This window comes from Centruroides vittatus, unplaced genomic scaffold (assembly GCF_030686945.1).
Source record: "Centruroides vittatus isolate TY-2023 unplaced genomic scaffold, ASM3068694v2 contig_926, whole genome shotgun sequence".
NCBI lineage: Eukaryota > Metazoa > Arthropoda > Arachnida > Scorpiones > Buthidae > Centruroides > Centruroides vittatus.
In genome coordinates, this window is record NW_027122612.1 from 738897 (window position 1) to 764514 (window position 25618).

The 25618-nt window shown below is 25.6% G+C and overlaps 1 long non-coding RNA gene across 1 annotated transcript in view; it reads left to right on the top strand.

Annotated features, from left to right (window-relative positions):
- The first annotated feature begins 520 nt into the window (after nucleotides 1-520).
- LOC136984689 (uncharacterized) overlaps nucleotides 521-25618 on the top strand; it is a 39966-nt gene continuing 14868 nt past the window's right edge. The window contains exon 1 of the long non-coding RNA XR_010882222.1: nucleotides 521-604. This is a non-coding gene — a long non-coding RNA (uncharacterized lncRNA). The remainder of the gene's footprint in view (nucleotides 605-25618) is intronic.

Genomic DNA, 25618 nt, shown 5'->3' on the forward strand with positions numbered 1-25618 from the left:
CTTAAATATTTTATATTTCGTTAGTAAAAATAACATTAATTTAGGTACGAACCACTGGGATAAATTCCCAGCTCTGCCCTCTTGACGACTCTGCCAACTATTAATAATTAAATAAAATTAAATTATTTTATCAAATTACAATAAATTTACGTCATTAATTAACTAAATTTAAAAATATTTTTTTATAATAATCGCAATCCGGAATAGATTAACAATACATTAAAAAGAACAAAATATTAAATTGTTATTGATACTTAAACTTTTATAAGGATAAAGAAGAAACTCGATTAAACGGCATTTTAATCTTGTTTTAATGTTTTAGGAAGTATGAAGTAAAGGAACATGTGATTATCACATTACCCCCGAGAGATCTTGTCGAAAGAGAACGACACAGAACGATCTTCCTTATGATACCGTGCACAGGGGGATTCGATTTTGGCATCTCCCGACAGATATCCTATCCATCAAAGATGACGTTCTAAGTAGGGTACAACGGTGTCTGACTGGTACTTCTCACATAACTGCCTATCGAGTCACTCGGAACTCCCACCTTGTCGTCCAGATGGTAGATATCACATTATAACAGTGAACCATCTTTTTTGACGTATACTTTGCTTTATTTTCATTAATTTTTATTAATTAACCTTATTTTCAATGTTATAGATTAATTATAATCTTTTGAAAAACGTTTTATTCTCGGTGGAATATTAATTTTCTTGGTAATTTTCGCGGATTATGAATTAACTTTTTTCTTTCCTTTTTTTTAATTGTACAAAATATTAGTTTTTTTCTTCTTTCGGATTTTGTTTTTTTTTCAAATTGAAACCGTATCTAGGCTCTTATTATTAATAATTGTACGTAAATTTTTATAATGATTTACAATAATTCTAGTTTAAGAACTTGAAATTTCTTTTACTTGAAACATTTATAGCTTTTTATATGCAAATATTTGATTTATTTATAATAAAATTAACGATTTTAATTAAAGAAATTATTACGTAAATTTTTACTTAAAATCTACTAAACTTAGTTCTCTGGAGTCAAAAAACTGGCTTTTACTATTAAAAAATAACTACAAATATTTAATTTTTTAAAATAAACATAAACAATTTCTTACAATAAATTCGACATGTTTTTGTAAAGGAACTTTAAAAAAAACACTAAAAATTACATTATCTTTGCTAATATATAATATAAAATGATTAAAATTACATAAATTTAAACAGATATAACCCAAATTTTTTATAGTAGATTATTATTACAGCCTTCTATCAGATACAATATGAAAATTCAATCCGTCATTTAAGATGAAGTAGTAAGAGATTTGGCACTTTAATTTGATTTATAAAACAATTTTTTTTATAAAGTTTAAAACTAAATTCAGACGAATTGCATAATTTATCAACGTTAGAAATTTCTTTCCTACCTTTAAAAAAAAATAATATTTACTCGAATTTTTAATTTAAGGAAACGGTAAATACTATATGACGTGATCAACTGAATTTACAAAGCAGAGATTTATTTATTTATTATTTTTTTAAAAATAAAAATACATGCAATTTGTTTATCTTACTGTTTTTATCAACTCTTCAAAGAAAAAAAATAACTCTCTAACATTAAATATAATCAATTTAAATTTTTATCTCTTACTAAAATCGTAAATTAAAATTAAATGTATGTAACTGTAACTTAGAAATGATTCTAAAAATTTATTATATATTTAAATGATCATTTTATTAATTCTCAAATGAGAAATGATTTTATAGAGATATTTTCTAATGTAAAAAAAATAATACTGACCTTGTAAATTATGCTGTGAGTTGATTCGTTTCTGGCAAACTTTGCCAGATATAACAATATTTCAGATGTCAGAGCGACAACACCTGCTGGTGACACTTGTAATTATACTTTATTAAAGGATGGGCTATAAGATTAGTTTAAAGGAGCAATAATGACAGAAATTTAATTGATATAATTCCTTACTTAGAAATATACTTATATTCTTCATCATTCTTTATACACTTATTTTTCTCATATCGTTTTAAATTTAATATAATAAATTTATTTACTATTAAGCTTTAATTAAGTCGATGAGTTACATACTTAAAACTTTAAAATTTTTATTTCTTTATTATAAATTTTTATTCTTTATTTTTAAATTAATATTTACATTTAATTATAAATTATCCTTTTAAAATGTGATACAATAGAACAAAAGTTAATGCTTTTGATGTTTAATTACAATTATAAAATCATGAAAATTTGAGAGAAATTAAGTTTAAAATACCTAAAAGTAGTTAATGAAAAATATTATATATTTATTAAATAATTTCCAAGAGATTTTGGTTAATCAGCATCCAAAACTGTAGTTTTAGATAAAGATTAATCAAGATCTCTGACATGTTTTACTGTAAGAAAACTTAAGAATTGATTAAGAAATATTCTAACACGATTTAAAATATTATTTCGTTATATTTAATACATTTCTTTCACGAATAATCACATATTATTACAATTAATATCGATTATTGTCTAAGAAAAATCTCCTATTTTATCATTATGAATCTAAATAAATCTCCTTATTCTTTACTAAACATTTATCCAGAATAAACTTTGACTTAATTAAAAAATATATGTATATAGAGAAATAAATGTACGAATCTCTATTATAATGCACTACTTTCTAGCTTTAAGTGTAACTTTATAAATGTTACATACTACATTTATAAAAACTAATGCTGTAGGTAAATAAAACACTAAGATAGAAATAATTGTAATTGTTTTCAACAGAAGAAAAGAGGAGTAAGTAAGAAAGTAAGATAAACAAGAGGAAAAGAAGAAAGAAAAAGCAATTAAGATCAATTCCAGTCATAAAAAATGTTAAAACAGGAATTTAAGTTAATAGAAAAACTTTTTTGGTATGATTATTATAAATCCACTAAAGCTCTTTATGCAAGTTCAGGCAAACTTTATATTTAACCACTTGATCCGGATTGAATTACCTTACACTTCAATAATCTAGGTTCGTTCATTTTCATTAATTTCGATCGTTAATGTAAATTAACTAATGTTAAACGTATATTTATTTGAAATGATTCCGAAGCTCATATAAATTTATTGTTCCTCGTAATCCTTCCAAGAATATAGACCTGTTCACTTCTTAATCAAATAAATTAAAATAATACTCATTAAGCTTGTAAAAGTGAATGAATAGAATTATATAAACCGATAATTTTTAATTAATGAAATTACTTTTTTTAAAAAAAATGATAAAGTTTAAAGAGCGGGTAATAATTTTTTGGACGAGAAACAATGGGAGAATATCAGATTTGAGAGGGGGGAAAAATCACTTTTGGAAGAGAAAAATCTCTTTTTGGAAAGGAAAAATCAGTTTTGGGAAGGGAAAAATCAGTTTTGAGAAAACAAATACTACGAATGCATACAAAATACTAATTATTTGAATCGTTTATTGATTTTTCGAATTTCCAGATAGTGCATATCATAAATGTTTGAAGGAAAGTACATCGTTAGTTAGAAATTCAACGCAAGAAAGTAATAAAGCTTATATAAATTATTTCCTTCAAAATTATGTTTCCTTCTTTTTTTCCCTCCTGTATGAAAAGCAACTAAAATAAGTGCAAAAAATACGATTCTCTGGTAAAATAATGATCAGAGAGAAAAGATGGTTCTGTAAATGACCTCATCTGCAATTCCCATAATTGTACTTTATGACGAATGAAAGAGTTCCACTGGGATGATGTTTAAAAGATAAAAAGGAAAAAAAAAGAAAAAAGAAAATGTTACTACTGTAACAAACGATCTAGCATTCTTAATCTGTTTTAAATGTTAAATTCTCTAGAAAGTTTTGTTTGTTTAGAAAATTATTTAAATAATTTTTTAAAAATAAGAAATTCTTAAAAATTTCTTTTTACTAATGTTTTTTAAATAAAGGAAAATTTAATTGATTTTTATGTAAATAAATTACATTAAATATTAATTAATTTGTCCTAATAATTAATACACCAACAATTTAATTAGTTTAATTATGTTTTTTACTGAAAAACCACGAGAAGATTCGAAGTTTCCATTAAATATATATATAGAAAATTTCCTCAAAATTAATATCAGTTGTTAAAAGATATTTAAAGATATTTTATTACTTAAATAGATATTTTTTTACACGGAAGATAATAAAATAGATATTTTCAGAACGCCTTGCAGAATATCAAAAACTTTATCGAATTTCACAATAAAAGAAAAAAAACTTTAAAGTAGTCAAAGAAAAACTCTTACTAAAAAAAACGAAAAGAAAAAAGAAAACTCAACTGGGGTGTTTCAGTATTACAAGAGCATAAAACTCCACTAAAAATACTACAAGTTATAAAATGAACAGAATAACGGAAAAATACAAAAGGAGGAATTGAAAAAATATAAAATAAAAAAAAGTATATAAAAGGATGTAGAGAATAGCCAGTGTTATAGAATAAAAAGATACTGAAGGAGGTGAGGTGAAGGGAAGAAGGGGAAAATACAAGAAATAAAGGTGTAAGTGATCCAAGATCAATAGTAACGATTACTTCGATTATTTCTGTAGCAGGTCACCACAAGCTAAGAATGGTGCAGATATGCACAAACTCGAAATTCTACGAGACCAAGAAAAGACTTCTCAATATGGCTGCCGTAACTGAAATGTTTCGTAGGTTTTTTTTTCCTTCGATCCACTCGAAGCTTTTCTTCTTTTAAGTACAATATAATAATACAAAGATGTTTTAAATTCGGAATTCTTGGCTCTGTTAGAAGATTCGAGTAACTTAAACCTACTTCTTTCTAGATTCGCTCCATTTATTATACTGTAGTATCTTGACAAGTAGATCTTTTATGCGATGCTTTTAGCTTACTACGATGTTTTTCTCCATAATAAAAGAAGGAAGAATTAAGCGATGATTTACAATAGGAATTAATGAGGAAAATATAAAATTTTTATTACTTATAAATAACGTCAACATAATAATTTCATTCATTGAACTGAAAAATTATTTATCTTCGTTTTCAAATAATAAAATTTATGATTAATTTAATGTATTTATTAATAGATAATAAATCTTTCAAACTATAGACTCGGCGAAGTTAACATAAAATATTGTAGCTAAGTTAAAGAAACTAAAAGTAATATAAGTCTGAATATAAAATAGGATATAACGTTAATAAAATTGACAATGGAAACAATTCAAATATTAAAGAGTAAGCTGTTAAAGCCATAAAAAGTAAATGAAACGAATTTATACAAGTGCAAAAATAAATGGACTAAGCTAATATATTATTTATGTTCATATTTGAATTGTTCGCCATTGGCTGTGAAGAGTTATAAAGCAATATTACAGAACTTTTAACATTTGCATAGCGTTTTCGACAGTTCATTGTTATAAAAATATCGTCATTTATCAATTTTAAGAGATATTATTTCATGTTTTTCTTTTTGGTATAGTTCAATCATATCTTAGTTAATTATTAAGTAATACAAGGTAACAAAACATATTTATTTACTAGTAAATCATTATAAAACATGGAAACTGATTTAATTCTGTGAGTATTTCACAGAATTAAGTCAGTTTCCATGTTTTATAATGAAAAAAAATTAAATGAAATTTTATATATACGAAGTTTTTCATAGTATAGCTTCTTATTTAACCTATCCGCACATCATCCTACTGGAACCTTTTCTCCTCTTTCTTATCCCGCAATCCCCTTCGTTTCTTCAACCTTTAAGTAGGTTCTACCACCAAATAATAATAAATTTTCTGGTCAAAAATGAAATAAAATCATATATTTGAATAAAACATTGCTTTCGATGAGGGATGAAGCTGCACATATGTAAATTTTTCAAACCCATCTTTTAATCCCTGATAATGTGAACTTTATATAATTAAATTTAAATAAACTTTAAACTAGAATTAATATTAATTATACTTTACTCTGTTTAATATTATTACTAAATATGATTAAAAATAAGTCATGTTTGTTGAATCTGATAGAAAATATTTAGGAATTAATCTTTTGAATTATACTTGGAAGACATTCTATACTATAAGAAAGGTTATTTCATTATCCAAATTTTCATAGTAGTATAACGAATTAACGTAATGAAAAAAAGGGAGCATAGGCTAATCTAAATTAGTAATTATTTAAGTTCATTCATCAATAATTCAGTAGAGATATTAAGAGCAAATTTTGATTAATTAGTTTGAAAATGTTTTTAATATATCTTGTGTCGTAAAGTTATATAACAAGAAAAATCAAAATTAAGTGTATATTTATAGAAAAATGTATATAACATATTAGATATTATGGAATAAAACAGCATAGAAGTAGACTAAATTATAAAACTCAATGTGTACTTTTATACTACATACTGGAGAAATAAGATTTAACGTCTTTCGATAAATCATTGTCTTAATTTATATATTTTCTACTGATTAAATTGTCCAATAAAAATTATTACTAAAATTACAAGAAAATTTTTTAAAAATTCAATGTTTTAAATACATATGCATTAACTAAATTATAAAGTTAAATTAATTATTTTGTTAAAGTAATTTTTTTGTAAATTACTTTTTAAAGTATAAAAAAGGCAAAAAGAGTTAATTTGAATGGGATAAAATAGAACGTTTTTGTTTTTTTTTTAATTCAGTAGTTTAAATGTATACATTATTGCCATTAGAGAGAACATTGTTGCTGTATAAACATTCCTTTACTTAGAATTTCTTTTACTTTAGCAAGAAAAGGAAAAGTTGATTTTTTTTGTAGAAAAATAATTATTTTTCTTCAAGTGAATAAATTTTTCAGATATTTTCAGCATTTTGCAAAGTAGAAAACTGAAAAAATGTCCATAAAAGTTATGATAAAGACAGTTAATTATTGAAAAAATGAAACTTAATCAATCATATCAGATAAAAATTTACAAGATTTTAAATTTATTATTAAAAAGTTATAAAAACATTTAATTTTTATGATTGTACTATTTTAATAATTAGATTGTTTGTTGTAATTAATTTATGGAGTAGAACATGAATGAAATGAATTTTTAAATTAAAAAAAAAAAGATAATGTTGAAATTTATTTTACGTTTGCATTAAATTTTATTAAATATTATGTAAACTATTTCCTTTAATAAATTAATGAATAGAAAAGAAACATTTATTCTTATTAATTCTGTAGAAGAAAATCTAAAATGAATTTTCCTCTGATTTAATATAGTAATATTCTTTATTAAATTAGGGCCTCTTACGTGTAAAGAGAAGTTAAAATCTTCTAAATTTTTTAGGCCCCCTAAATGTGAGGCCCAATTTAAATAATCCGATTTGTGATAAGACTCAAGATGTATATACTTCAACAAGGTTTGTTGTACTACATTAGTTCAACAGCTAGAGCTTTAAAGTAAGAATTTCTGAACATAGAAAAGATACGGATAGAGGAAGATCTGAAATAAAATTGGTTACCTTTTTACCTAGATAACGTTTATAAGGTGTTATGAGACACAGCGCAAATCCTAAGTACTTTAAATAATCCTGTAAAGTTCTTTTAACATCAAACAATAAATATACTAAACTGGAATTCCATCAACCAGTTAACTTTCAACCTCATCAATATGTCAACGGCATGCCTGCGAGCATCGAAATAATGCTTAAATTAATAAGATGTTTTATCTTATTAATTGTATACAATTAATTAATTTGTACTAATAATTCATTAATATATTGTTGTTTCAGATATTTTGTATTTGTAAACTTAAAACAAGTTTAAAATTTGAAATTTAAGGTGTATTTTCTGTTAGGTGATAGATTTATCTTTAAAAATCTATTTTTTTATTCCTCACATTCTTCTCCATTCTTTGTAATTTCGAAGAGTATATTTATTGAAGCTTATTATTATTATTATTAACACAACTATTGAATTTTTATAAGAAATTTAGGGCTACTTCATCGAATTCCTCTCTCATTCTTCATTCTGCGATGAAGAATGAGAGCTTAACTTCCTAAGTATTAATTTTTGTAATAATATATTCTTTTTGGCTGGATTCTTCTGTAGATTTCTTCTTTTTCTTTGTCTTGCCAGTTTATCTTTAGTACCTTTCTGGAGCATTTTTTTTAAAGTTAAACTTTTCTTTTTGCTTTTTATGCATCACCCCGTTCCCGAGCCACACAATACGCTAACTTTGTCTAAGATGTAATATTCTGACTTCTTCATATCTTATCCAGCAATTTAAGTTTTGAAAAACCCTTCGTAATTTTCGTCTTTATCTCTTCAATATATTTTACATTTTTAGTTAATTTACTTCCCAAGCATGTGAATTCTTTAACTCTTTCAATCGTCGTCCCATCTGTCTTGATGCCAATTTCTTCGTCATCACTTCCAAATACCATGAATTTTATTTTCTGGAGATTAATGTGAAGTCCTTATCGCAAACCTGCTTTGCTGAGAATATTTACTATTATCTTCAAATTTTTAGGGTTTTCTTCAAGAATTACAATATCATATGTAAACCAAATTAATTCCTTTATCATTTATACAATCACTTTCATATCTCCTGAAAAATAAGATGTAAGAAAACGAAAGGAACAATCGAATGCTTGGAAATTAACAATTGAATGATTATTTTTTTTAAATATATAATTTATTAAATTATTTTATGTGCTTCTTCATGCAAGTATGCTTTTATAATTTCTTCTAATAATTAATGATTATGAATATTTTAATAATGTTAATCAGATAAGTAAATTCATTCACATCCATTCAGAAAGATTCTTCATTTATTTTATATTAGAAAATTACGTTTTCTCTATGCTACTACGAAGCATTTTAACAGAAATATTACAACATTAAACAGGAGACGGCCGGATGGCCGAGCGGTAAAGGTGGTAGCCTACCGCTCTGGGGGACCTGGGATCGAATCCGAACGGGTCGAATAATCCCCAGGAATTTTTCGGGGGGTGGTCCGTTCGGATATGTCGGGCCCCGTCTCCTCACCACCCGGTCGCCCCATTGTGGGCCTGGCCGAACCCATAATGGGCCTACTAAAAGAGGCCCTCTTAGTGCCCACAGGGCGGAAAGAGTTAAAAAATAAAAAAAAACATTAAACAGGAAAGAAAAAACGAAATAATTATATATCTTTGAGGAAAATGATTTAAGGATCAACTTCTTTCGAAAATCATTTCATAGATAAGAATTTATTCTTGATGGAATATTAAAACAAACGTGATAATATCTGTTAGAATTATATCGTGACTATTTCTATTATAGATTAGTGGTTAAAGTCTTCGAAAAAATTGTTTTTTTCAGCCTTCTTTAATAGTGGTAAATTTTTCGAGTTCAGAATACAAAATTCTAATCAGTAAGCTAAAGAATTTTTAAATTATGGAATATTTTTCTACAATTTATAAAATTATCAATAAATTCTTTCAATAATAGAAATTTTGATAGTTTCATAAATTACTGAAAAAATGTGTTAGAATCTCAATATTATTCATTATATATAATATTGCCGGAAATAAAGTTTACTGAAATTTGTACATGCAGTACGCCAAGTTAATAATAATAATAAAGTAATTAATTTCCAAAGTCCTAATTGTTGAGAAAGCGCACTGTCTCACCATCTTGCTGTAACGCAGTTTACTAAAACGAGGATTTCTAACCCAACAAAATTATCTGAGACCATTCCTAATTGACAGAAACATGGCTCCTTCCCATCTTTGATAAAGTAGGGTCCAATCAGACCATGGCCAAAAATGGTATATCAAACAGTAACCTTTTCAGGATGTAGAAGACGTTCAATAACCTCAGTAGATTATCCAAAACCGAGAAATCGTGTCGTTTGCTTATTCACACCATCTTCCAATGCAAAGTGGCTTTCATCAGAAAACCAAATATTGGAGAGAAAATTGTTCATCTACATACAAAATTGCTTACGGAACTTAAACGGCTCTCATAACTGATGGCTGAGGAGCATACGATATGAAAATATTCCCAATATATATACAAAAAAATAGTTAAATAATAGACCCTGAGCTGTGTTATAATTACGATAAAGACTATAATGGCTTATAATTAGCACTGTTGAGTGGCACAATGCTCCCGTTGCTAACGTGTTAGTCTGAAGAGCTATCTCGAATGACAGTCAATCACCTCTAGTAGTGCAAGAGACATTGTGACAGTACAGCGGTACATTCAAGAAATCTTGTACCCACGAGTGTTGCCTTCATGGTAGGGCTACAAACAGCCATAGCAAGCTAATGTCCAGCCGCATAGCTAGGATTTCCCAGGAATATCTCCGTCACGTTTCAACACTTTCTCGTCTTGCCTTTCTGTGGGCGACCAGGCAGGTCGTCCACAGAACATTGTGGAACCAGATAAAACATAAGCTTTGGCAGTCTACGAGTATGAAGGATCTGGAGTAAGAGTTGCAAGATCTATGGGCAAATCTACGCCTGTATGCCTCCATGCCCCATCGAATCTCTGCACGTATAGAATTTCTTTCAGGCAATGTAATGGCTTCTTTAAATTGTACCGTTGATGCACAAGAAATTGTCACTTTACTATGATATTGTAATCCCTCACCACAGTCATTACGTTTATACTTTATTCAGTTTCAACTTCTGCTTGGAGCATAACTTTTTTGTCATTCAGTGTATGATATACTTACCTAATTATATAAACAATTTATAAATTATTCACAATTTCTTAATTAATTTCTAATATTAAAAGTCTAATAAAATTATTTTTATGTTAACATTTAAATTGTCAGCGATAATAGAAATTTTATTAATTATAAAAAGTTCCTAAATTATAGAATAAATCAGTTATGTGAAATTAAAATAATAATGTTAATTTTGATTCATGGTCTTTTCGACTATGAATATATGGATGAAAATAAAAGTATTTATAAGCAGGTTTCAAATTCGATAGCATCAACAGAAAAGATAAAATTGAAGGAATAAAATTTTTGATTTTAGAAATATAAATAAGATTTCTCTCTGTAGAATACGCAAAAAATTCTCTTCAATCAATAAGTTTTGTAACTTTTTTGATTTTCGAAATGTAATACAATTTTAAATTTGATTAAATCCAAGTAAAAGTTTGTAAAAATAAATAAATTTTAATATGCCAAGATTAAACATCATCATCACCGTCATCATCATCATCATCATCATTCTAATAAATATTATATCTTAAAACTTGTTAAGATTTCATATCATTTAAGAATTCTCCCCTTGTCTCTTCACTCACAATATTTCTGAAATAAATAAATAAATAGTTGAACTTCAATATTTATGATTAAAAGTTATCGTCCTCATCACCATCCTAACAAGTGTTACACCTTAAAATCTGTTATATTATCATCCTATCTTCTCTAGAGTTTACTTCTCTCTTTATCCGTAGTGTTTCTAAAATAAATAAACAGAAACATTACAATATTTATGGATTAAATCATTATCATTATCATCCATAAGTCTGTTACGATCCGTCTCGTCTCAGGTGTCTACCTCAGCTCAGAGCCGGATTTAGATTTGTTGTGACCCTATAATATAAAGGAAGCGTTTCCTTTAATGTAAAGGAAAATAAGTTTAAACCTTAAGGACGAAGCTGAAGTTTATTTATATGTAAATCTATTCAAGCCTTGACTCTTCGTCTACAGGATTTTTAGTTTAATATTTCCATAGAATTTTAAGGTTATAAAATAACAGTATTTTAAAAATAATTTGTATATATAAAAATTTTTTAATAAGTTATATTAACAAAAGTTTAAAACTATTATAATTAAAAACGAGATTAGATTAATTAATGGTGAAAATTTTTGAAAATTCAATTAAACGAAAATGCTAATATTAAAATGCAGCCAAAGACTTCCTGAAAATAAAGTTTGAATTTAAATGAAAAGACTTAATAGATTTTAATTTTTCTTTTCCCTTACTTAATTGAAGAAAAGGAAAAAGTAAATTGAGTTAATTATAATTTAAATTATTTTTTTTAAGGTGAAATCAATTCAAGGATTTTAAATAAATATTCCTGTCGATATTACAATTTCTATAATTTTTGTGTAATTTTATAATTTGAAAAAAAAACCAGAAAGAAAATTAAGTTTTTCTATTAAAAATATATTATTAGCTTAAAAATCTTAATGGAAATATTTTAAAATGTTAAATGATAAAAGCATTATAATTATAGTAATTAAAACTTTAAAGTATGATGAAAGGATTTCTTCTTCACTTAAAATTCTTAATCCTATCAATTTATTTATTATTGTTAATACACTTAAGGGATTAAATTATATTTTTTTAATAAAAATATTATGAAATATTTTAGTAAATAACCTAAATTATCAGTTCTATTATATAAATATTTAAATGTTAACATTTAAAAATCCGTATTAATGTAATAAATAAGGTCTTTAATGAGGAAATGTTAAGAAATCTGATAAAATTCATTTTAAAAATATGCAAAAAAATTTTATTCTTTGTGTGAAAATTAAGTTTATAATAATATAAATTATTTAATAAATTTCTTGAAATTAATTTTGTATTATCTCTGCATTTCGAGCCTCTTATTTATTGTAACTTTATTATTTTATAAGCGCTTCTAGACAACTAAATGCACATTTAAAAAATTATATTTAAGCAAAATGTCTCATAAATAAGCACCGTATTCTTGTTAGAAATAAAAGGATAAGTTAAAAATTCTATAAATTTTATTGATAATCTACAATATAATTTATATGGCTGCTTACTAGCGTAAAAGGATGAGAATTTACTTGATCTCTGATTTTATATTACATTTTCTAACAATATAATCTTTATATCTGCTTTTAAAATTATAATATACAATTATAAATTTAAATTTTTAGATAACAAAAATAAATTTATATTCTTAAAAATTTTATTAAGATATTTTAAATACATATATTTTTTCTTATAAAATATTATTATCTTATTTATATATATAATATAAAACATCATTACAAATTGAAATATTTAGAATTCCAAGTAAATAAAAATTAATATAGTAAATAAATTAAAGTCTACTTTCTTTGATTTAATATTATAAGTTATATATATTTACAAAAATTTTAATTTATTATTTAAATAAACCAGTGCTATTTTGAAGTGAATAATAAATAAATATTTCAAAAGTTTTTTAAATTAAATAAATATATAAATATTTAACACAAATAAAAATAAAATTTATTTATTTAATTAAAATTTTACTGATGAAAAAATAGTAAAAGAAATATGTAATTTAAAGTTTAAAAATGTAATTTTAATTCTAGTAAACAAACTCTTTTAAGTAACTCATTGAAAAATAACGTTGTGAAAACTGGATTTTAATAGCCAATAATTTCTGATTTCTAGAAAAGAGAGAAATTTTATCCTTTATGCGTTCTCTTGTCTTATTACACAAGAAAATTTTCCAATCAACTTTTACTTTTACTTCTATTATTGTACTTTCATCAATGACCTTACCCAACGTTGCCTTAAAATGTAATCCGAAACGAATTTGCTACATAAAAGTAATTTCACTTTCTTATTTTCTAAATATTCTATTCGATACTTAAATTAGTTTGAAAGAAATAAATGGAAACAGCCTATTATTCTTAACATTACTACTAAAGAACAGGGTATAAAATAAATAAAGGATGTATTTGAATCATGTATTTTTGGAAAAGAACATGTCAAACAGTAAGTTTTTCAACGGATTCTGATTGTTACAGACTTTCGAATGGATTTTAGTTTTCTTGAAATAGCATGTAAGAAATATACCTGTACAGTATTGTTACAGTAGGATGATTGGTTAAGCCATGTTGTAAAGTGCATTGAGAAGACGAGAAGATAATGTTGCCCTCGGCCATAGAGTGGAAAATTGAAGAAAATTACATTCTCAGCTAAAACCAGACTATCTACATGAGAGAATCGATTCATACGGAACTGAAACGTTGTTTGCTAAATGAAATTAAACTAACTCGAGCCCTTTTCTCCAACTTCCATTGAATTTGTTACGGTCCAGACTTGAAAATCGAAGATATTTAAGCTAAAGACTACCTTTCTTTCTCTTTTCTTTCTGTTGCTTTCAATTTTAGGAACAAGCTCTTTTTTTCATTTATTCTGTTTCTTCTTCTTGGAGTCTGTGTCAACTTCTGATGGCCAACTGCCCTGTACCTGATCTCCAAATAAATAAAACATTAGGTTGATCGTAAAAGTCGGTAACCTAGTAGCATTTTGTTCTCTTTGTATAAAGGAGGTGGGTGAATGTGAAAGTGTGCTGTTTTGTTTTCTTTTTTCCCCCTATTCAAAATGCCTTTGTAACGAGATTTAATAGTGAATGACTAAAGTTTGGAAAAGTTCGAAAAATACCGATTACAGTATGAGATTTCATAAGATATTCGGCTTAAAATACATATCTTTATTGTTAATTAATTAACTAATTATGTGAAAATTATAAAATATAGTCTCTTAAAAGTATATCTTTAAGAAAATTTAAAAAATCATCTCCTTTCCAGCCACAACACTTGCAAAGTATCGCATATTTTAGGTATTAAAAACTATTTTCTACTTAATTTTTATATAATTAATGTTATACAAATAATAAATCTTTAAAAAAATAATTGAATATTCATTAAATTATTTAGAATAAACCAGAAGCAATAACAAAAACCCAATTAATTTCACCCGTAATATATATCAATACCCGAATAAACAAATTAAAATTTCTTTATTAGTAATATAAAACTTTCATTAAATATTATAATATCGAAAATTAATTAAAATTTTTAATCTTAAACATTAATTATTTCTTAAATAATCACTTTAAAACTTTATCTAATGTAAATATTAAAGAAGTGATTTTCGTCCTTTCATCGTATCGATGATTACTTTACTTTAAGTGATTATTTTAATTTTAAATAGAATTAATTAAAAATTAAATAAATATATTTTTTATGCAAACTTATACAAAGTTTTACAAAGAATATAGTATATATATATATATATATATATATTATATATTCAGGTAGAAAAATATAGTTATTTGTCACGAAGATCATAACGAAATTCGAAGCGTGATTATTTTGCGTGTACTTCTAAGACAGTCAGCAAAAAATGGAACGTTTTTACAAATTTAAACAGATTTTTAAAAATAAAAAATAATATAATATATATATATATAAGAAAGTGAAGTCTCTCTGAAAATTTCACGAATAGAAGACTTACAAAAAGTTCCGAAAATTTTTTAGTTTTACGTGTATAAATCCATTTAGATCAACCGTCTCTAAACGAAATGTTTACATTTTAAAAGCTAATTTTTTTACAGTCAAAATATTTTGCTAATGAGTTTAAAATATATACATGAAATTACCTTTATATTATCAAAGTTTTTAAATAAGTGTACAAAATAAAATATATATATATCTATTTAATTTATATTCATTTATGAATTTCATTTGCTTTATTATATTCATTCAGTATCATTTACTTTACACCAGAATTTAGTCTTTTATGGTATTATAGCTTTTCTAGAAAAAGAAATATATATATATATATATATATACTGTATAGATATTTTCTTATATATATTTGTATGCTGTTTATACCGTGACCGCAATATTTCTTACTCAACACGAAAAGATGTCGTTCAAAAAACAAAATACCCAATAGACATATTTCTCTAAAGGACTATAACCAATGTCGGAGAATTTTTTATCACCAAGTGAAATAGTCGAACGAAGAATGTAAAATATTAAATAATTGAAATGGAATATGTACAGTACATCCTACCTTCTGGCATTACATGAATCATTTTAAATAATTCAATTTTATTTTTGTGACTTTTTTATATTTTTTTAATAAATTCTAAATATTATAAACTAGAATAATACTTAAAGATGTAAATTTTTATATGCTCGTACGTGAATATAACCTTTAAAAGTTTCTTGTAAGTTTACAGCATTTCTGATTTCTGACGAAACTAAGCAGGCATTTACAATATAAGTGGCCCTACAGAATTGCACCAATTGTCGAATTACGCATGATGATACTATCCGCATACGTTACACCAAATGATAATTATAGAAAACTGTAATTAAACCTGTCTCTAATATACGATAATTAAATCGTATAACTGATACATTTTAAATGAAATTCTTATATAGATTTAAAGTATTAAATGTATATTTAATTATTATAAATTTTTTTAAATATTGATATTTCGAAATTTATCTACTTTTAAAAAGAATTTTAAATAATAATAAAAAAAGAAAATAAATTATATTTACCATTTGAAAATAGGAATTTTCATCTCTGGTTATATTTAATGGAGATTAAAAAACAATAAGAGGTCGATCGAGTAGTAATTAACGTTAGAGAATTTTGGATTCATAACTAAGAAGTAAGACTAAGAAACAGATGGCGTGACCTATCTGCGAACAGACGGAGTTTTTCACACAATCGGAACAATTCTAGATTAAAAAATTACCACTCGGCCACAGCTGGATAGATAGTTTGTTGGGAACAATCATTTATGTTTCTCAGAATGGATCGATTGTTCCTCAGTTAGGTCGGTAAGTGATTCCCATTCAAATAGTCTTTCTCTCCCTTTGCTTGAATTTATAAAAGAGAACGAAATAAAAGTTTTCCTGTTCTCCATCGTTTCTAAACTTATACATCCATTATAACGTCATCGTAACTTTACCACTATAAAACAGCGTTTAGAAATTGAAAATCGTAAATATTTCGAACCCCTAAGGTATAGCACGTGTTTAAGAAGAATTAAGAACTATCGTATAAAAAACTATAGGCCATAAGATCTTAAACAACTCTTTAAATTTCAACATTTAAAAAATGAATTATAGGTTCAATACAGGAAGGAACCCACAAAATTTCAATAAATCACTGTTTTACCATATATCACTATTGAAAGTGTTTATATTTTAACACTATTTAAAATGTTTATTATTTTACAAATAATTTTAATATAAACGAGCAAAAATTATTGTGACATCGTCACAGTGCCGAGCTGAAATTTTTTTTTAAATCATAGTTTTAATTTTAACTTAATTTAAAATATATGCTCTCGATCTCAAATTAGTAGTGTCTTGCCCCTGTACATCATACTTTTCCTGATAGCAGAAGAGTCATGCCAGTTATCTAACTAACTCTTTTCCAGGAAGAATTTAGAATTGAAATAATTTGATGGTTAATTAGGGTCTACTGCCCCTAAACCACCCAGATCTGGCCTCAAAATTTATCTATCTAATTCCTTTCTCGAGATTAAGGAAGGACAGACAGCCAGACATCAGACAGACGACAGTGGGAATTTATAGGTTATAATTTTTTGTTCAAATTGCAGCCTAATAATAAATGTATAACACAGTAATCATAATATGAATTTTAGTAATGTAGATACAGGCCTTTTTTTAGGTATACAGATATAGGTTAAAGGTCAAATATAATTTTATTAAATTATATTAGAATCTGATAAGTATTGACATCTTTTAATTTACTTGGAGAAAGTTTTAAACTTTTCAAAAATCTGTCTCGTATCTACGTCAAGATTTGACTTCCAGTCATAATTAACTTTCTTAATATAACATACAGATTGAAACAAGATGATTGTTTAAATTATAATTTTATTCCTTCAAATTTAAATTTTCCACTCATCGAATAGAAAAGATAGAATCAACTTTATATTAATTATAATATTTTGATTAAATTTTATTTTATTAAGTTATAAATATAATAAACGTTCACTAAATTTTTAATGTTAAAATATGCTTGAAAAATATTCAAATCTTTAAAATATATATATATATACATATAAATATATCTGCTTAAATTTTATAATTAAAAATGTAATAACTTTAATTTACATTCAAATTCGTTATTAAAAATACAATATTTAAATTATCACAATTAAACTTTTATAAGATTTCAACGACTCAGATAATAATGACCATTAAACAATATTATCAAACTTCAAACAATTTTAATTAAGTTTATCGATTATATTTTTCTGTAAATTCTATTAAGAAAGATAATTATGCTCTTTAATGACACTATTAATTTTCCAATAAAAAAATTTTTAGATAAAGAAGAAAGAAATTTGCACTTCAGATCAATCTCCTTCTAAGGGACAAATATTGTACAGATAAAGATACATGCCAAAGGGATTGACGTCCTCGTAGATACCCGATATCATCTTTATTCCTCTTAAGGGACTTTATTTCTGTTTATTTTTTTGATATATTGTCGAACATAGGACTGAATATTTTTTCTTTTTTCGGCTTAAACAGCTAACAAAAACATATTATCACTGAAACAAAATGAGACATACTTTGCTGTTGTATAATGAAACTGTGTTATAAATATGTTTATATATAAATATAAAACTCCTGTAATGCAATATTTGTATATATGTTTTTTTTTCTTTTATTTACAATAAGGATTTGTATCCCAAACAGAAATCTGTTTTATAGAACATCAAAAAGCTATGAGGATTTGGAAAATAAAATTCCCACTAGTCAAAGTAATAACAGAAGTTCACAATAAGATAAGAATTTGTTTTCCCTCTCTCCTTTTTCTTCTTTGCAGAAATGTTTTCGAGATTATTTTTTAATTTAAATTAATTTTAATTTTTCTAAAAGATTTCAGGATTTCTTCACGCCACAACAAGAATTTTCAATAAAACAGATTTAACAAAAAATCTATTGATTTTTTCTATGATCGATAAATGAAATTTTCTTAAATCGTATGCAGAAGAATAATCGATTTTTTTGGTAATGTAAACTATTTTTGGCTTTCTAAATTTACTTTATACATGTCATTTATTAACTGTAGTTTATACATATATTTTTTCTATAATTCTTTCTTTCTTTGGAGTGTTTACTATAGTAATCAGAAATGACTCCAAATAAAAATCGCTTGTGATATCACAATAATAGGTGTTGTGCACTGTGTCGTTTTTATTTAATTATCTGTAAAAGAACGTTCTTTGACAGAAATCATAACATTATACAACTTGATATCTTTTATCAGAGAAATTTCTTAATGTTAAATCGATTCTTTGTTCATTATTAATGCTTTAATAACAGTTAATTTAATAGAAGAATATTCCTATATGCATTTAAATGTGTAAGACATATTGCAAATTGTGAATAGTACACTTATTAATTTAATTAACCATATTTTTTGCAAATTTTCTTACTGTTTGCATTAATAAACAAGGAAAAATTATTTCAATCTCTATAATAAATTATCGAATTTACAAACGTATTTTTAATATAATTATAAAAATGAAATTTTAAATATTTCGAATTTAAGATTCATCACACTTTTAAACAAGAAAATTAAGATGATAATTAGTTAATTCTTTTGTTAATTACACTTAAAAATAAGTGTAATTAACAAAAGAATGCGCTGAATTTATTTTTGAAAGAAATTTATATATAAATCTAATTAAATTTGATACTTCTTAAACTTTATAAAATTTTACTTGTTAATTAACCTATTTTATTCGAATAAATATGGAAAGAACGAAGATAGGTTAGCCAAAAAAGATTAAAATCTTCTATTTTTATGAAAAAATATATATATTTATATAATTCGGAAAACGCATCTGGAAACACTTTAAAAAAATAAATCAACATTTGTAGTAAAATCAAAATTCCAAAAGAAAAAGATCAACCACGGATTGAAAACGTTCACTTGACAGTAAAAGGGCTTAGAATAAAGGAAAATACATTCCTTAGAGGAACGATGACAAATGTCCTAAGTCATTTTTGAACAAATGGATATACGGAGATTCTTGTCATGTTTCGATAGTTGAATTTTTAGATATATCTCTAATATAGTTCTGATGCATGAATTCCCGAATTATAAGGAAGAAAAGTTATGTTTTGGCCATTTTAAATACTGTACTACTACATACTTTATGATCGATATGCAATAAGAACATTGCCTTTCTAGCATACTGAACAAAGTCTACTCGAAACACTTCGATCAAAAACATTGACTTTGACAAATTGAAAATTTTCTTTGCTTTCCTAGTGTTATCTAGATGGAAATATGTCTTCTATATAGGATAAGGTTTCTGAAGTAAAGTGATTGATGGCACTGCTTACGTAAATGTTTTCTTTTACTTTATTATATTAACTATTTTATTCAGTTGTTTACTAAAATATTCTTTTTCTTTCATTTAAAATATTTCCTTGCAAATTATTCATTTACTTCCGTTTTAATGTCTCTTTACGTCTTAAAATTCCAATAGTATTGAAATAAATCGTTAAAAATTATTTTTTGGGGCTGCAATTTAAGAAACTGTAGACCTTAAATTGTAAATTACCACTGCTGTCTGTCCTTAATATCGAGAACGGTGAAAGTCGAGACCAGATATAGAAAGCTTATGGACAGAAGGCACTGATTAATTATATATGAACGTCTGGTCTAGACAAAAAGTCACGTAATTTGAATTAAAAATTTTTCCCTGAACGGAGTTACATAAACGTAGCTGCGCAGCATCTACGTAAGACCGAGAACAAACTTTTGCCCTGCACTGTACAGGAGCAAGACACTACTAATTTGAGATCGAGAGCATATATTTTAAATTAAGTAAATTAATAATATGATTACAAATTGCCTGCATTGTGACGATGTCACAATAACATTTTCTCATTCCTCGAAGAAATATTTATAATCAGTGTTAACAAGAGAAGAACATGAATAAGAATATTGAAATTCTTGAAACATAAAACATATCACGTTCTTCATTTGACTTGGGCCTCACATTTACTGAGTTTTCAAAGAGATTTGTTATAAATTATTGATTCCATTGTATTTCTTATGTATGAAAATCCCTCTTTTATTTTTGTTAAATTTTATTAATTAAAAATATAATATAATTTTTACTAGGGCCTCAAAAGATAAGTGCCCTGAACCTCTCTTGACTTGTGACAGTCTCTGTATATTATACTAATATATATCTTCACTAATTATATGTAAAACTATGATCTATACCTAAGTTATTTGATATTTGTGATAAGAAATGAAGACAAATTCTTCTTTGTATTCAAAACTCACTTTCCTTCTTAATCAGCATGACAGAAAAGGAATAATAATTATAGATTAAACCAATCACATATTTATAAATTATTATTAAATTTATAAATTTTGAATATACTAATTTCAATTTTAATTAATTCTACAAGATGATTATTAACATTGTAAATCATTGATTTGATCATTTTTCATTTACTATATAACTTATACGAGTATAATGTATTAATATAATTCAATTTTTAATTTTTTTGAAGATTGTAATATATCAGCCCTTTTAATAATTAGATTTTTAAATTTAATTATTTTTTTACAAAAGTAACTTCAAGTTTTTACTATAAATCTAAAAACTATATCTATACCTTTTCAGTAAACACTGTAAATAAATGTCTGAATATTGCTGCTTCTAAATATCTAATCATGTCACCACTCAGGGGATGTCCTCTATTGAGGTGTGTTTACTAAACTTGAAAATTAAGATTTAATTCGGGACTACATTTGGTGAATTTGATTACTGAGAAGTGTATAAACTAAATGGCTTTGTTTGCTTTTATATATATAAATAATGTTTTATCATTCGAATATTAAACAATATATCTGTGAAACATGAAGTACAATCGATTGTAAGTAGTAACTTTCATAAGGTTCATACGAACCTCTACCTAATCTTGTGGATAAAGCTATGATTATAAATAGTTTAAAATATTTGAATAAAATAAATAAATGTATTTAATATATTTAAAAGATATTTTTTAAATTACAGTTTATTTTAAATATAGAAGACAACTTTTACAACCTCAAAAGGAATTTAATAATATGAACTTATGCCAGAATTTTTACTACAGATGTTTCTGGCACAAATATCCAAAATTTTAAAACTTTATTTATAATAATAATTTTAAAATGCATAACAATATATATACAAATGATACGGTTTATGAATTTCGTAATATATCAATATCATAAATATACTGTATATAACCTTCTGGCAATGATCCCATACATTTTGTTTATTTGAAATTCTTAGGTTATTTTAGATTATTGTTAGAATTAAAGAGAGCATGTTTTATTTATTATTATTTTATTTAGAAAAAACATAAATGTTAAACTTTTACATCATATAAACGAATAATTTCTTATTTGTTCTTCAACTTCTTTCGCACTGTGGGCAGTAAGAAGGGTTTTTTTTCAAAGCCTATCGTGGGTTCGGCCAGGTCAACAATGGTGCCAAGCTGAACCCATGTGGTGAGAGACGGGATCCGATAAATCCGGAACAGATTCCCGAATATTTCTGGGTTGTTTTATCACCCTTATTTGATTCAGGAGCTCAGAGCGACGGGCTGACACTTTAACCACCTGGGCTGACACTTTAACCACCGAGGCTGACAAGTTTAGTTTGTTTAAGAATATTTAACATTAATTTAATTATTAATTTTTATAAATTAATGTGCAACTAAATTATAATGTAAGTTGGAAAACCAACTCGTTTGTTCTTGAATTTTACATTTTTTTTACTTACTTACTACACTATACGGCATTCCCTAAAGGAATGGTCAAGAAAAAAGTGTTTTTTTCTCTGTGCATAACACCCCTGTCCTCGCCCTGATATCTACACATTGTGTCGGTTGGATTTGTGTCTCGATGACCCTGAGGGCTTAACCGGTGGTAGCCATGGCTACTGCCAGGGTCATCCATGCCAGAAAGGTTGCAGGTGAGAGATCAGACTAAGGGCGTATCCTGGTCCTCTATGTTGGGGATCGGGCGAAAATCTAACAAGACCTCCCCGAGAAAAAGAGCTTTTGTTAAAAATGGAATAAATTTTACATTTTTCAACAGGAAAAAATTATCTAATTACATAAAAATAACAGTAAATTAAAAAGAAAATATTTTAAATTACTAATTTCTTGGGTTTTCTCTTCTAAAATAATTTCAAAAATGAATATACTTCTTACAATCCTCCATTGTTTTTCCTTAGTAGTGTCATCATTTTCTTTTTCTTTCTTAACAATATTCAATTATCCAATACAAAAGTATATATTCTTAAGTCGTATACTTTTACTAACGTTATAATAAAACGTTTGTAATTGAATAAATCACTTAATGTATTGATAAATGAAAAAAATTCTATTTGTTAAAACTTTTAAAAAGTAAAATATATATGATTAACGAAACAACTTTTTCATTGATTTGAATCGATTTAATGTAGTTAATTTACGTATATAATCATTATATACGTTATATTTTTCACGTGTATATAACAACCTTTTCAATTAAATAAATGTATTTTTATTGAGACACCGATATCACTAAAACATATTAAAATTTTCACAACATAAGATTAAATAGAAGGTGAAGAGTACAATCAGTTTTCTATTGACTTTCTACTATACACTTTAAACTATTTTATAACCTTATTTCACTTCTGAAATCTTTATTCTTCACTCCGTAATGTTTTACTGCAAGTTTTTGTGATTTACTTAGAACAATTTGTTAACCATTTTGAGCTTCTATATTATTCTGCAACTATTTTCTGTTTGTACTTTTATTGAATGTTTTTACTTCTCATTTTATGACTTACTTTCTAATTTATTTTCTTTCTCTCTTTTCTAATTTACTCGCTTTCTAATAAAATTTTTTTATTATTTTTTTTCCCCTTTTAATGCTTCGATTCACATTTTTGTTGACATTAATGTTTTAATCTTTACTTTTATTATTCATTACTTACCCATGTTAACTGTTAGCTTCCATCTTCTTTAACAACGTCTTTTTTTCTCGCAGTTCTCATAATTTTGCTTAATATAAAATGTCTTTTACTTAATACTAATTGCTTCATTTTTCCTACTTTACTATTAGAGTTATGAATTTTTTAAGACGTTTTCCATGACATTTTCTCTTTCATCACTTTGTTTTATTAGCTTAACGCTTCCTTCAATCTCGGAAAGTAAAGAAAGTGAAAATAAACAATTTCCCACGAATATTCTTAAGGTGAAAGTTATAAGAATAATATAAAAGATATCCTGTGACATCCACTCACTTTCCAATCGCAGTCATGCCAGTTATTATTTGTGGCGTCAAGCAAAATTGTCACTCTAGTAAATCCGAGGTATTAGAAAGAAGTGAGAAGTATAGGCGAATGTTAACTGCAGATAGAAAAGAAAATAAATTTAGAAACAACATTTCTGAAGTGCAACGACTAGAAAAAGAAATTTCTTTTAGACAGATAGAAATTGACAGAAGTTTTCTGGTTCAATTTACAATGAATTTGAAAGCAATGGATCAAACAGTATAAAAAGAATCTTTCAGACTTAAAATACTTTATCATCTTCAAAGTTGAATGACAATCAAACAATGCTTTAATATATTTATATCTTCAAATAAAATATTATTTTATCGAGAAAAAGTTTCTTTATTTCGCAAAGTTTTCACTTCTCATTTTAATTTTAATCAGTGATTTTTGCTTGTATAAAATTACTTCATAGAAAATAGTTGATGAAAATAGAATATTTTTATGAAAATAAATTAATAATTTTATAAATTTTTAAGTAATCTTTAATATATAAAAGTTTACATAAAGATGTTTATCTAAATTAAAGTGTAAAATCATCCGCAAACTGTTTTAAACAAGAAAAAGCTTTCATTTTTATTAAAAAATTTAATGTAATATGCGTTTAACCAGCAGCTGACATCAAAAAAAAAATTCGAAAAAAAAACTGAAAGTAAAATCTTCTGTACAGATAATCCTGAGATTTAAGAGAACACCAAAATTCCGTATAGCAAGAAAGAAAATGTAAGACACGAAAGAGAAAACAGGGGGGAGAGAAAATATCTAGAAGTAAGAAAACGGAAGTGGAAAACCCAAATCGATAAAACCAATAGATCCTCAGCTACTAAAGTATTATATTTTGGTCGGTGGTATCCCTAAAGTATGACGAATCCTATTTGTCGGGGATTTTTTCCCAACCGATCAGATTACACTATTTTGGGGAATGAGGGGATAGTAAGTGAGATAATTTATTATCAGTGAGTCAGATAAAATGAATGTATTGGAAAAAGTTAACGTGCAGGTGTTTCACAGCTTTCAATAAATGTACTAAAAGTATATAATACGACTGTATAAATCTTATTTATTTAAAAAAATCACATTACGTTTGTTTTAATCTATGTTGTTGTAAATATTAAAATGGTAAATGGCTTAAATTTCTCATAGATGCCTTGGTAAGAGGCTTTTTATAATGTAATGGACCCCTGGAAATTCAGAGATTTGGTTTACGGCTTTGAATCGTGCCTATCAAAGTATTCTTGCCTACGTGAAATGTATAAGAACTTACGTTCGTTTCGCCTTATTTTGCTCTTATTTTTTCATTGAAAGAACATTATTTTTATTTTATTTTCGTAAGAAATTTCCTTTACTTTTCTTTTCGGAATAAATGTTTCCTTATATATCATACAATTAAACACAGTTTATATAAATATATTCAATATGTAAGCAAAATTATTATCTAGTGTTGATTGCATTTGTTAAGTGACAA